This window comes from Ranitomeya imitator, chromosome 3 (genome assembly GCF_032444005.1).
Source record: "Ranitomeya imitator isolate aRanImi1 chromosome 3, aRanImi1.pri, whole genome shotgun sequence".
NCBI classification, from domain to species: Eukaryota; Metazoa; Chordata; class Amphibia; order Anura; family Dendrobatidae; genus Ranitomeya; species Ranitomeya imitator.
In genome coordinates this window covers 263077350-263091115 of record NC_091284.1, presented here as the reverse complement: position 1 = coordinate 263091115, position 13766 = coordinate 263077350, and positions in this window count along the sequence as shown.

The window sequence follows — 13766 nt, the reverse complement described above, 5'->3', positions numbered from 1 at the left end:
TTAGTGGAAATGCACTCAGAACTTAGGCTAGGGTCACATTGCGTTAGTGCAATCCGTTTAGCGCTAGCAGATTGCGCTAACGCAATGTTTTTTCCGGGGTCGCGGTAACGTCCCTGCTCTCGCAGATCCCCGATCTGCGAGAACGGGGAACGGACTGCGGGCGCGCCGCGGACGCTGCAAGCAGCGTCAGCGGCGCGCCACAAAACACCGGCGCGTCGCTAGCGCGTGCCGAACATGGCACGTGCTAGTGCTGCGCGTTCCCATTGCCGTGAATGGGCGTGCTAACGGACGTTAGGCTATGTCATCTCGCCACAGGGGCTTAACATGGAGGCAAATAAGATTCAGGCTATTCTTGATTGGCCTGCACCTAAGAATGTCAAGGAGGTACAACGCTTTATCGGGTTTGCTAATTTTTATAGACATTTTATCCGTAATTTCTCTGAGATTGTCCGACCTATTACCCAACTAACCAAGAAAAAAGAGACTTTCTTGTGGTCTACACTGGCTCAAGAGGCCTTTGACTGTCTTAAGTCTCGTTTTACATCTGCACCGCTGTTGATTCATCCTAACCCAGCACATCCTTTCATAGTGGAGGTGGACGCTTCAGATTGTGCGTTGGGGGCCATACTCTCACAAAGAACAGGGGAGAAAGGTCTGTTACATCCATGTGCCTTTTTCTCCCGTAAACTTTCTGCTGCAGAGAAGAACTATGATGTGGGAGATAAGGAGCTCCTAGCCATCATTGCTGCATTTAAAGAATGGAGACACCATCTACAGGGGGCAGCACAACAAGTTATTGTGCTCACAGATCATCACAACCTAGAATTTTTAAGGTCTGCTAGATGTCTTTCTCCTCGTCAGGCTCGTTGGAGTTTGTTTTTGAACCAATTTAATTTTGTCATTTCATACCGCCCAGGTTCACGTAATGGGAAAGCGGATGCTTTGTCCCGAATCCATGCCACAGATTCCGTACCTGGGACCCCGTCTAAGACAATTTTGTATCCTCCTACATTTTGACTGCAAACACAGACAGCCATACTTTGCTGATGGGTACTCAGCCACTGCGGGACCCACATTGAAATACGGACTCTTTCTTCTATCCTTGTATATGTTTTTGCTTGGACTTTTGTGCCTTGTAGCACATCTATCTGTTCAAACTCCCCTGATGAGTCTCCTACACTGGTGATGAAACGCATAGGAAGAAGAGGAAATCTGTTTACTTATATCCATTCATCTGGTGGTTGTCCATAGCAGGGTCCACTTGGGGCCTGTCCTTGTCAGGACAGGAGTTACACAGGGATTACAGGGTAGACAGTATCTATGTACCCCAGCCCGTTGCTTTTCCCCTGGACCGTTACTCATCATAGCCTCACTGGCTGAAAAAGATCCAAGTGTCCGTCCCGAGTGGTGAGACCGTTCCATTCTTTTATACGTTTTGAGCACTGGTTATTTTGAGCACTTTGTATATGTATATGTGTTTGTTTGTTGGGTTCTAATATTTTAGGCTATTTCCATTAAAGGTGAAGTTTTAACAATGGTAACCCTCCATAGCTGATGGTATCATTTCAACTGTAGCTGAGCCAGCTGCACTCGCCAGTGCTCACCTCAACAGCAACAGAGGCAGCTGCACCTGACAGTGCTCATCTCTCCGTCAGACTGTCCTGTCTGCACCTGCGATTCCTGTCATCTTCTTTGCCTGCCTGCATCTGTTGGACATTCCCCGAGCCATTCCAGCTCTCTGCTCCTAGGAGTGAGCCGCCATCTACCCAAGGTCAGCCCTGGAGTTGCACCTGGATCACCTCCCTAGTCTCTCCACCGACCATGGTGCTGTTAGCTGCTGCATGTCCATGGAAGGATTGGGTGAGGCTCCTAATCACGCCCCCAGGTCTTCCTTGGGCTTTGGCTCAGTGGTTCCACCACCCAGCCCGTTACACATTACAAACAGAGTGATCTATTTCAAGTATTTATTTCTGTTAATGTTGATGATTATGGCTTACAGCCAATGAAAACCCAAAAGTCATTATCTCAGTAAATTAGAATAATTAACAAACTGACTGACTGAATCAGTCTGCTGGACTGCTGCTGGAGTCATTGCTTCAAGGGCGACCACGCACAGACATATCCAGGACATTGACTACGAGTGTCACATTTCTTGTGTCAAGCCACTCATGACCAATAGAAGCGCCTTAGTCTGGTGTTTCAGACTTGCATACAGGAGTGCTGCGGATGGCAGCGTACTTCCTCCCTAAAACCAGACCTGCGCTACTCCTACGCATCCTTGTGTCCTGCGATGCACTGCGTACCTATCTTTAACCCCTTCCCGACCTTTGACGCATACGCTGCGTCATGAAAGTCGGTGCCATTCCGACCCATGACGCAGCGTATGCGTCATTGCGGAATCGCGTTCCTGCAGGCCGGGTGAAAGGGTTAACTGTAATTTCACCCGACGTGCAGGGACAGGAGGAGTTGTACTTTAGCCCAGGGGGGGTGGCTTCACCCCCCCGTGGCTACGATCGCTCTGAACGGCTGTTGAAAGTGAAACTGCCAATCAGAGCGATTTGTAATATTTCACCTAAAAAACTGGTGAAATATTACAATCCAGCCATGGCCGATGCTGCAATATCATCGGCCATGGCTGGAAACACTAATGTGCCCCCAGCCCACCGATCGCTCCCCCAGCCCTCCGATCTGTGGTCCGCTCCCCTCCGTCCTGTGCTCCGCTCCCCCGTCCTCCTGTCCTCTCCCCCGTGCTCCAATCCCACCCCCCGTGCTCCAAACCCACCCCCCTGCACTCCGATCCACCCCCCCGCACTGCGATCCACCCCCCCGCACTCCGATCCACCCCACCGTTCTCCGATCCACCCCCCCGTGTTATGATCCCCCCCATGCTCCGATCCACTCCCCCGTGCTCCGACACCCCCCCCCCCGTGCCCTGATCTCCCTCCCCCTTATACTTACCTAGCCTCCCGGGGTCCGTCCGTCTTCTTTCCTGGGCGCCGCCATCTTCCAAAATGGCGGGCGCATGCGCAGTGCGCCCGCCGAATCTGCCAGCCAGCAGATTCGTTCCAGAGTGAATTTTGATCACTGTGATAAAACCTCACAGTGATCAAAATTAAAAAAAACAGTAAATGACCCCCCCCCCTTTGTCACCCCCATAGGTAGGGACAATAATAAAATAAATAATTTTTTTTCCCCCCCACTAAGGTTGGACTTAGAACTAGGGTTAGGGTTAGGGGTAGGGTTAGGGGTAGGGTTAGGAATGTGCACACGTATTCTGGTCCTCTGCGGATTTTTCCGCAGCGGATTTCATAAATCCGCCGTGCTAAACCGCTGTGGATTTATCCCGGATTTACCGCGGTTTTTCTGCGCATTTCACTGCGGTTTTACAACTGCGATTTTCTATTGGAGCAGTTGTAAAACCGCTGCGGAATCCGCAGAAAGAAGTGACATGCTGCGGAATGTAAACCCCTGCGTTTCCGTGCAGTTTTTCTGCAGCATGTGCACAGCGATTTTTGTTTCCCATAGGTTTACATTGAACTGTAAACTCATGGGAAACTGCTGCGGATCCGCAGCGTTTTCCGCAGCGTGTGCACATACCTTTAGAATTAGGCTATGTGCACACGGTGCGGATTTGGCTGCGGATCCGCAGCGGATTGGCCACTGCGGATCCGCAGCAGAGTTCCATCAGGTTTACAGTACCATGTAAACATATGGAAAACCAAATCCGCTGTGCCCGTGGTGCGGAAAATACCATGCGGAAACGCTGCGTTGTATTTTCCGCAGCATGTCAATTCTTTGTGCGGATTCCGCAGCGTTTTACACCTGTTCCTCAATAGGAATCCGCAGGTGAAATCCGCACAAAAAACACTGGCAATCCGCGGTAAATCCGCAGGTAAAACGCAGTGCCTTTTACCCGCGGATTTTTCAAAAATGGTGCTGAAAAATCTCACACGAATCCGCAACGTGGGCACATAGCCTTAGGGTTAGGGTTGGGTTGGAATTAGGGTTGTGGTTAGGGTTAGGGGTGTGTTGGGGTTAGGGTTGTGGTTAGGGGTGTGTTGGGGTTAGGGTTGTGATTAGGGTTACGGCTACAGTTGGGATAAGGGTTAGGGTTGTGTTGGAGTTAGAATTGAGGGGTTTCCACTGTTTAGGCACATCAGGGGTCTCCAAACGCAACATGGCGCCACCATTGATTCCAGCCAATCTTGTATTCAAAAAGTCAAATGGTGCTCCCTCACTTCCGAGCCCCGACGTGTGCCCAAACAGTGGTTTACCCCCACATATGGGGTACCAGCATACTCAGGACAAACTGCGCAACAATTACTGGGGTCCAATTTCTCCTGTTACCCTTGAGAAAATAAAAAATTGCTTGCTAAAACATCATTTTTGAGGAAAGAAAAATGATTTTTTTATTTTTGACGGCTCTGCGTTGTAAACGTCTGTGAAGTATTTGGGGGTTCAAAGTGCTCACCACATATCTAGATAAGTTCCTTGGGGGTCTAGTTTACAAAATGGGGTCACTTGTGGGGGGTTTCTACTGTTTAGGCACACCAGGGGCTCTGCAAACGCAACGTGATGTCCGCAGACCATTTCATCAAAGTCTGCATTTCAAAAGTCACTACTTCCCTTCTGAGCCCCGACGTGTGCCCAAACAGTGGTTTACCCCCACACATGGGGTATCAGCGTACTCAGGAGAAACTGGACAACAAATTTTGGGGTCCAATTTCTCCTGTAACCCTTGGGAAAATAAAAAATTCTGGGCTAAAAAATTATTTTTGAGGAAAGAAAACGTATTTATTATTTTCACGGCTCTGCGTTATAAACTTCTGTGAAGCACTTGGGGGTTGAAAGTGCTCACCACATATCTAGATAAGTTCCTTTCGGGGTCTAGTTTCCAAAATAGGGTCACTTGTGGGGGGTTTCTACTGTTTAGCCACATCAGGGGCTCTGCAAACGCAACGTGACGCCCATAGAGCATTCCATCAAAGTCTGCATTTCAAAACGTCACTACTTCACTTCCGAGCCCCGGCATGTGCCCAAACAGTAGTTTACCCACACATATGGGGTATCACCGTACTCAGGAGTAACTGGACAACAAATATTGGGGTCAAATTTCTCCTGTTACCCTTGGGAAAATTTAAAAATTCTGGGCTAAAAAATTATTTTTGAGGAAAGAAAACGTATTTATTATTTTCACTGCTCTGTGTTATAAACTTCTGTGAAACACTTGGGGGTTCAAAGTGCTCACCTCACATCTAGATAAGTTCCTTTCGGGGTCTAGTTTCCAAAATGGGGTCACTTGTGGGGGGTTTCTACTGTTCAGACACATCAGGGGCTCTGCAAACGCAACGTGACGCCCGCAGAGCATTCCATCAAAGTCTGCATTTCAAAACGTCACTACTTCACTTCCGAGCCCCAGCATGTGCCCAAACAGTGGATTACCCCCACATATGGGGTATCAGCGTACTCAGGAGAAACTGGACAACAACTTTTGGGGTCAAATTTCTCCTGTTACCCTTGGGAAAATAAAAAATTGCGGGCTAAAAAATCATTTTTGAGAAAATAAATTTTTTTTAAATTTTCATAGCTCTGCGTTATAAACTTCTGTGAAGCACTTGAGGGTTCAAAGTGCTCACCACACGTCTAGATTAGTTCCTTTGGGGGGCTAGTTTCCAAAATGGGGTCATTTGTGGGGGATCTCCAATGTTTAGGCACACAGGGGCTCTCCAAACGCGTCATGGTGTCCGCTAATGATTGGAACTAATTTTTCATTTAAAAAGCCAAATGGCGTGCCTTCCCTTCTGATCCCTGCCTTGCGCCCAAACAGTGGTTTACCCCCACATATGGGGTATCTGCGTACTCAGAACAAACTGGACAACAAAATTTGTGGTCCAATTTCTCCTATTACCGTTGGCAAAATAGGAAATTCCAGGCTAAAAAATCATTTTTGAGGAAAGAAAAATTATTTTTTATTTTCATGGCTCTGCGTTATAAACTTCTGTGAAGCACCTGGGGGTTTAAAGTGCTCACTAGGCATCTAGATAAGTTCCTTGGGGGGTCCAGTTTCCAAAATGGGGTCACTTGTGGGGGAGCTCCAATGTTTAGGCACACAGGGTCTCTCCAAACGCGACATGGTGTCCGCTAACGATGGAGATAATTTTTCATTCAAAAAGTCAAATGGCGCTCCTTCCCTCCCGAGCCTTACCATGTGCCCAAACAGTGGTTTACCCCCACATGTGAGGTATCGGTGTACTCAGGAGAAATTGCCCAACAAATTTTAGGATCCATTTTATCCTGTTGCCCATGTGAAAATGAAAAAATTGAGGCTAAAAGAATTTTTTTGTGAACAAAAAGTACTTTTTCATTTTTACGGATCAATTTGTGAAGCACCTGGGGGTTTAAAGTGCTCACTATGCATCTAGATAAGTTCCTTGGGGCGTCTAGTTTCCAAAATGGGGTCACTTGTGGGGGAGCTCCAATTTTTAGGCACACGGGGGCTCTCCAAATGTGACATGGTGTCCGCTAAAGAGTGCAGCCAATTTTTCATTCAAAAAGTCAAATGGCGCTCCTTCCCTTCCAAGCCCTGCCGTGCGCCCAAACAGTGGTTTACCCCCACATATGAGGTATCAGTGTACTCAGGACAAATTGGACAACAACTTTTGTTGTTCAGTTTCTCCTTGTACCATTGGGAAAATAAAAAAATTGTTGCTGAAAGATCATTTTTGTGACTAAAAAGTTAAATGTTCATTTTTTCCTTCCATGTTGCTTCTGCTAATGTGAAGCACCTGAAGGGTTAATAAACTTCTGGAATGTGGTTTTGTGCACCTTGAGGGGTGCAGTTTTTAGAATGGTGTCACTTTTGGGTATTTTCAGCCATATAGACCCCTCAAACTGACTTCAAATGTGAGGTGGTCCCTAAAAAAAATGGTTTCGTAAATTTCGTTGTAAAAATGAGAAATCGCTGGTCAAATTTTAACCCTTATAGCTTCCTAGCAAAAAAAAAATTTTGTTTCCAAAATTGTGCTGATGTAAATTAGACGTGTGGGAAATGTTATTTATTAACTATTTTGTGTCACATAACTCTCTGGTTTAACAGAATAAAAATTCAAAATGTGAAAATTGCAAAATTTTCAAAATTTTTGCCAAATTTCTGTTTTTATCACAAATAAACACAGAATTTATTGACCTAAATTTACTACTAACATGAAGCCCAATATGTCACGAGAAAACTCTCTCAGAATCGCTAAGATCCGTTGAAGCGTTCCCGAGTTATTACCTCATAAAGGGACACTGGTCAGAATTGCAAAAAATGGCAAGGTCTTTAAGGTCAAAATAGGCTGGGTCATGAAGGGGTTAACAATGAGTACGCAGGGACATATGAAACATGTTGCGTTCAGCACAGCGCCAAAACGGCACATGCGGAGGTATCCGCATACAGCGGACGTCTCTGCATACCCAATGTTAAAGATAGGTATGCAGGGTGTTATGAACAGGTGATTCAGAACCACAATGGACCTAGTGGTTAAGAGCACACAAAGTGACCTGATAGTTACTAACATAGGACGAGCTCTGAGACGTGGGAACTCTGCTGACCGCAATCCCTAATCCTATCATACCACACTAGAGGTAGCCGTGGATTGCGCCTAACGCTCCCTATGCAACTCGGCACAGCCTGAGAAACTAACTAGCCCTGAAGATAGAAAAATAAGCCTACCTTGCCTCAGAGAAATTCCCCAAAGGAAAAGGCAGCCCCCCACATATAATGACTGTGAGTTAAGATGAAAATACAAACACAGAGATGAAATAGATTTAGCAAAGTGAGGCCCGACTTACTGAATAGACCGAGGATAGGAAAGATAGCTTTGCGGTCAGCACAAAAACCTACAAACAACCACGCAGAGGGGCAAAAAGACCCTCCGCACCGACTAACGGTACGGAGGTGCTCTCTCTGCGTCTCAGAGCTTCCAACAAGCAAGAAAAACCAATATAGCAAGCTGGACAGAAAATATAGCAAACAAAAGTAACACAAGCAGAACTTAGCTTATGCAGGGCAGACAGGCTACAAGAACGATCCAGGAGAGAGCCAGACCAATACTGGAACATTGACTGGAGGCCAGAAACAAGGACTAGGTGGAGTTAAATAGAGCAGCACCTAACGACTTAACCTCGTCACCTGAGGAAGGAAACTCAGAAGCCGCAGCCCCACTCACATCCACCAGCGGAAGCTCATAGACAGAACCAGCCGAAGTACCACTCATGACCACAGGAGGGAGCTTGACCACAGAATTCACAACAGTAGCCCCCCTTGAGGAGGGGTCACCGAACCCTCACCAGAGCCCCCAGGCCGACCAGGATGGGCCAAATGAAAGGCACGAACCAGATCGGGAGCATGAACATCAGAGGCAAAGACCCAGGAATTATCTTCCTGACCATAACCCTTCCATTTAACCAGGTACTGAAGTTTCCGTCTCGAAATACGAGAATCCAAAATCTTCTCCACTATATACTCCAACTCCCCCTCAACCAAAACCGGGGCAGGAGGATCAACGGATGGAACCACAGGTGCCACGTATCTCCGCAACAATGACCTATGGAATACGTTATGGATGGAAAAAGAAGCTGGAAGGGTCAAACGAAAAGACACAGGATTAAGAACCTCAGAAATCCTATACGGACCAATGAAACGAGGCTTAAACTTAGGAGAGGAAACTTTCATAGGAATATAACGAGATGACAGCCAAACCAAATCCCCAACACAAAGTCGGGGACCCACACAGCGCCTGCGGTTAGCGAAACGTTGAGCCTTCTCCTAAGACAATGTCAAATTGTCCACCACATGAGTCCAAATCTGCTGCAACCTATCCACCACAGTATCCACACCAGGACAGTCAGAAGACTCAACCTGCCCTGAAGAGAAACGAGGATGGAAACCAGAATTGCAGAAAAACGGCGAAACCAAAGTAGCCGAGCTGGCCCGATTATTAAGGGCGAACTCAGCCAAAGGCAAAAAAGACACCCAATCATCCTGATCGGCAGAAACAAAACATCTCAGATATGTTTCCAAGGTCTGATTGGTTCGTTCAGTCTGGCCATTTGTCTGAGGATGGAAAGCCGAGGAAAAAGACAAATCAATACCCATCCTAGCACAAAAGGCTCGCCAAAACCTCAAAACAAACTGTGAACCTCTGTCAGAAACGATGTTCTCCGGAATGCCATGTAAACGAACCACATGCTGGAAGAACAATGGTACCAAATCAGAGGAGGAAGGCAATTTAGACAAGGGTACCAAATGGACCATCTTCAAGAAGCGATCACACACAACCCAAATGACCGACATTTTTTGAGAGACGGGAAGATCCGAAATAAAATCCATAGAGATATGTGTCCAGGGCCTCTTCGGGACTGGCAAGGGCAAAAGCAACCCACTGGCACAAGAACAGCAGGGCTTAGCCCGAGCACAGATCCCACAGGACTGCACAAATGAACGCACATCCCGCGACAGAGACGGCCACCAAAAGGATCTAGCCACCAAATCTCTGGTACCAAAGATTCCAGGATGACCAGCCAACACCGAACCATGAACCTCAGAGATAACTCTACTCGTCCATTTATCAGGGACAAACAGTTTCTTCGCTGGGCAACGGTCAGGTCTATTAGCCTGAAATTTTTGCAGCACCCGCCGCAAATCAGGGGAGATGGCAGACAAAATTACCCCCTCCTTGAGAACACCCGCCGGCTCAGACAAACCCGGAGAGTCGGCCACAAAACTCCTAGACAGGGCACCCGCCTTCACATTTTTAGAGCCCGGAAGGTACGAAACCACAAAGTCAAAACGGGAGAAAAACAGCGACCAACGAGCCTGTCTAGGATTCAACCGTTTGGCAGACTCGAGATAAGTCAAGTTCTTATGATCAGTCAAGACCACCACGCGATGCTTAGCTCCTTCAAGCCAATGACGCCACTCCTCGAATGCCCACTTCATGGCCAGCAACTCTCGATTGCCAACATCATAATTACGCTCAGCAGGCGAAAACTTCCTGGAAAAGAATGCGCATGGTTTCATCACCGAGCCATCAGAACTTCTTTGCGACAAAACAGCCCCTGCTCCAATCTCAGAAGCATCAACCTTGACCTGGAACGGGAGCGAAACATCTGGTTGACACAACACAGGGGCAGAAGAAAAACGACGCTTCAACTCTTGAAAAGCTTCCACAGCAGCAGAAGACCAATTGACCACATCAGCACCCTTCTTGGTTAAATCAGTCAACGGTTTAGCAATACTAGAAAAATTATTGATGAAGCGACGATAAAAATTAGCAAAGCCCAGGAACTTTTGCAGACTCTTCAGAGATGTCGGCTGAGTCCAATCATAAATGGCCTGAACTTTAACAGGGTCCATCTCGATAGTAGAAGGGGAAAAAATGAAACCCAAAAATGAAACCTTCTGAACACCAAAGAGACACTTTGACCCCTTCACAAACAAAGAATTTGCACGCAGGACCTGGAACCCCATTCTGACCTGCCTCACGTGAGACTCCCAATCATCCGAGAAGACCAAAATATCATCCAAGTATACTATCAGGAATTTATCCAGGTACTCTCGGAAGATGTCATGCATAAAGGACTGAAACACTGATGGAGCATTAGAAAGCCCGAATGGCATAACCAGGTACTCAAAATGGCCCTCGGGCGTATTAAATGCTGTTTTCCATTCATCGCCCTGTTTAATGCGCACAAGATTATACGCACCACGAAGATCTATCTTGGTGAACCAACTAGCCCCCTTAATCCGAGCAAACAAATCAGACAGCAGCGGCAAGGGGTACTGAAATTTGACCGTGATTTTATTTAGAAGGCGGTAATCAATACAAGGTCTCAGCGAACCATCCTTCTTGGCCACAAAAAAGAACCCTGCTCCCAATGGCGACGACGACGGGCGAATATGACCCTTCTCCAAGGATTCCTTTACGTAACTCCGCATAGCGGCGTGCTCAGGCACAGACAGGCGAAAGGCGTAGCATCAATTCCTCTCAATGGAATAGGATACTGCAAGGGCTCCAAGAAAAACCCACAGCGCCTAGCATACTCCAAGTCCATCAAATTCAGGGCACCGCCTGAATCCACAAATGCCATGACAGAATAGGATGACAAAGAGCAGATCAAAGTAACGGACAAAAGAAATTTCGACTGTACCGTACCAATGGTGGCAGAGCTAGCGAACCGCTTAGTGCGCTTAGGACAATCGGAGATAGCATGAGTGAAATCACCACAGTAAAAACACAGCCCATTCCGTCGTCTGTGTTCTTGCCGTTCAGCTCTGGTCAAAGTCCTATTGCATTGCATAGGCTCAGGTTTATGCTCAGATAATACCGCCAAATGGTGCACAGTTTTACGCTCACGTAAGCGTCGATCGATCTGAATGGCCAAAGACATAGACTCATTCAGACCAGCAGGCATAGGAAATCCCACCATGACATCCTTAAGGGCTTCAGAGAGACCCTTTCTGAAAATTGCTGCCAGAGCACATTCATTCCATTGAGTGAGCACAGACCACTTCCTAAATTTCTGACAATATATCTCTACCTCATCCTGACCCTGACACAGAGCCAGCAAGATTTTTTCTGCCTGATCCACTGAATTAGGTTCATCATAAAGCAACCCGAGCGCCAGAAAAAACGCATCAATATCACATAATGCAGGATCTCCTGGCGCAAGGGAAAATGCCCAGTCTTGAGGGTCGCCACGTAATAAAGAAATAATGATCTTTACTTGTTGAACTGGGTCACCAGAGGAGCGGGGTTTCAAAGCCAGAAATAGTTTACAATTATTTTTGAAATTCAGAAACTTAGCTCTATCTCCAGAAAATAACTCAGGAATAGGAATTTTAGGTTCTAACATAGGATTCTGAACTACTAAATCTTGAATGTTCTGAACACTTATAGCGAGATTATCCATCAAAGAGGACAGACCTTGAATGTCCATGTCTACACCTGTGTTCTGAACCACCCTGATGTAAAGGGGAAAAGAAAGACAAAACACAGTGCAAAGAAAAAAAAATGGTCTCAGAACTTCTCTTTTCCCTCTATTGAGAAGCATTAGTACTTTGGGCCTCCAGTACTGTTATGAACAGGTGATTCAGAACCACAATGGACCTAGTAGTTAAGAGCACACAAAGTGACCTGATAGTTACTAACATAGGACGAGCTCTGAGACGTGGGAACTCTGCTGACCGCAACCCCTAATCCTATCATACCACACTAGAGGTAGCCGTGGATTGCGCCTAACGCTCCCTATGCAACTCGGCACAGCCTGAGAAACTAACTAGCCCTGAAGATAGAAAAATAAGCCTACCTTGCCTCAGAGAAATGCCCCAAAGGAAAAGGCAGCCCCCCACATATAATGACTGTGAGTTAAGATGAAAATACAAACACAGAGATGAAATAGATTTAGCAAAGTGAGGCCGACTTACTGAAAAGACCGAGGATAGGAAAGATAGCTTTGCGGTCAGCACAAAAACCTACAAACAACCACGCAGAGGGGCAAAAAGACCCTCCGCACTGACTAACGGTACGGAGGTGCTCCCTCTGCGTCTCAGAGCTTCCAGCAAGCAAGAAAAACCAATATAGCAAGCTGGACAGAAAATATAGCAAACAAAAGTAACACAAGCAGAACTTAGCTTATGCAGGGCAGACAGGCCACAAGAACGATCCAGGAGAGAGCCAGACCAATACTGGAACATTGACTGGAGGCCAGGAACAAAGAACTAGGTGGAGTTAAATAGAGCAGCACCTAACGACTTAACCTCGTCACCTGAGGAAGGAAACTCAGAAGCCGCAGCCCCACTCACATCCACCAGCGGAAGCTCATTGACAGAACCAGCCGAAGTACCACTCATGACCACAGGAGGGAGCTTGACCACAGAATTCACAACAGCAGGGCACCGCAGGATGCAAAGAGGCGGAGCGGAGGCATGGTTTCAGGGAGGAAGTACACTGCCATCCGCAGCACTCCCGTATGCAAGTCTGAAACACCAGACTAAGGCGCTTCTATTGGTCGTGAGTGGCTTGACACAAGGAATGTGACACTCGTAGTCCATGTCCTGGATATGTCTGTGTGTGGTCGCCCTTGAAGCAATGACTCCAGCAGCAGTCCACTCCTTGTGAATCTCCCTTAAATTTTTGAATGGCCTCTTCTTAACAATCCTTTCAAAATCATTTTTCAAGCTGATGTTATAAAGTATTCTAATTTACTGAGATAATGGCTTTTGGGTTTTCATTGGCTGTAAGCCATAATCATCAACATTAACAGATACACTTGAAATAGATCACTCTGTAATGACTTTATATAATATATGAGTTTCACTTTTTGTATTGAAGAACTGAAATAAATTAAAACATTTTTTTTTTAACCATTAAATTTTTTATTTAGTAAACAGAGTACACGTATAATGCAACAAGGAAAAAAAAAGGGGGAGGGGGGGGAGGGGAAGAGGATAGACAAAGATATAAGATATCCACGATCAAGAATGAGTCCAAAAATTACAGTACATAGGTGCATACATAGCTATGATAGCAAACATTTGAGTCAACTGGAAGGAGAAGGGGGATGATGGTCAGGGGAGGAAATGAAGGGTGAGGAGACCGAAGGGTCCCACCATGTAAGGACCTTATTCTTTTTTGCAAGACAGTCCGCAGTAATCGACTCATAACTAAAGTGCAGATTAATTTTGGATATTAATTCAGGTCTGGAGGGAATATTAGAAGATC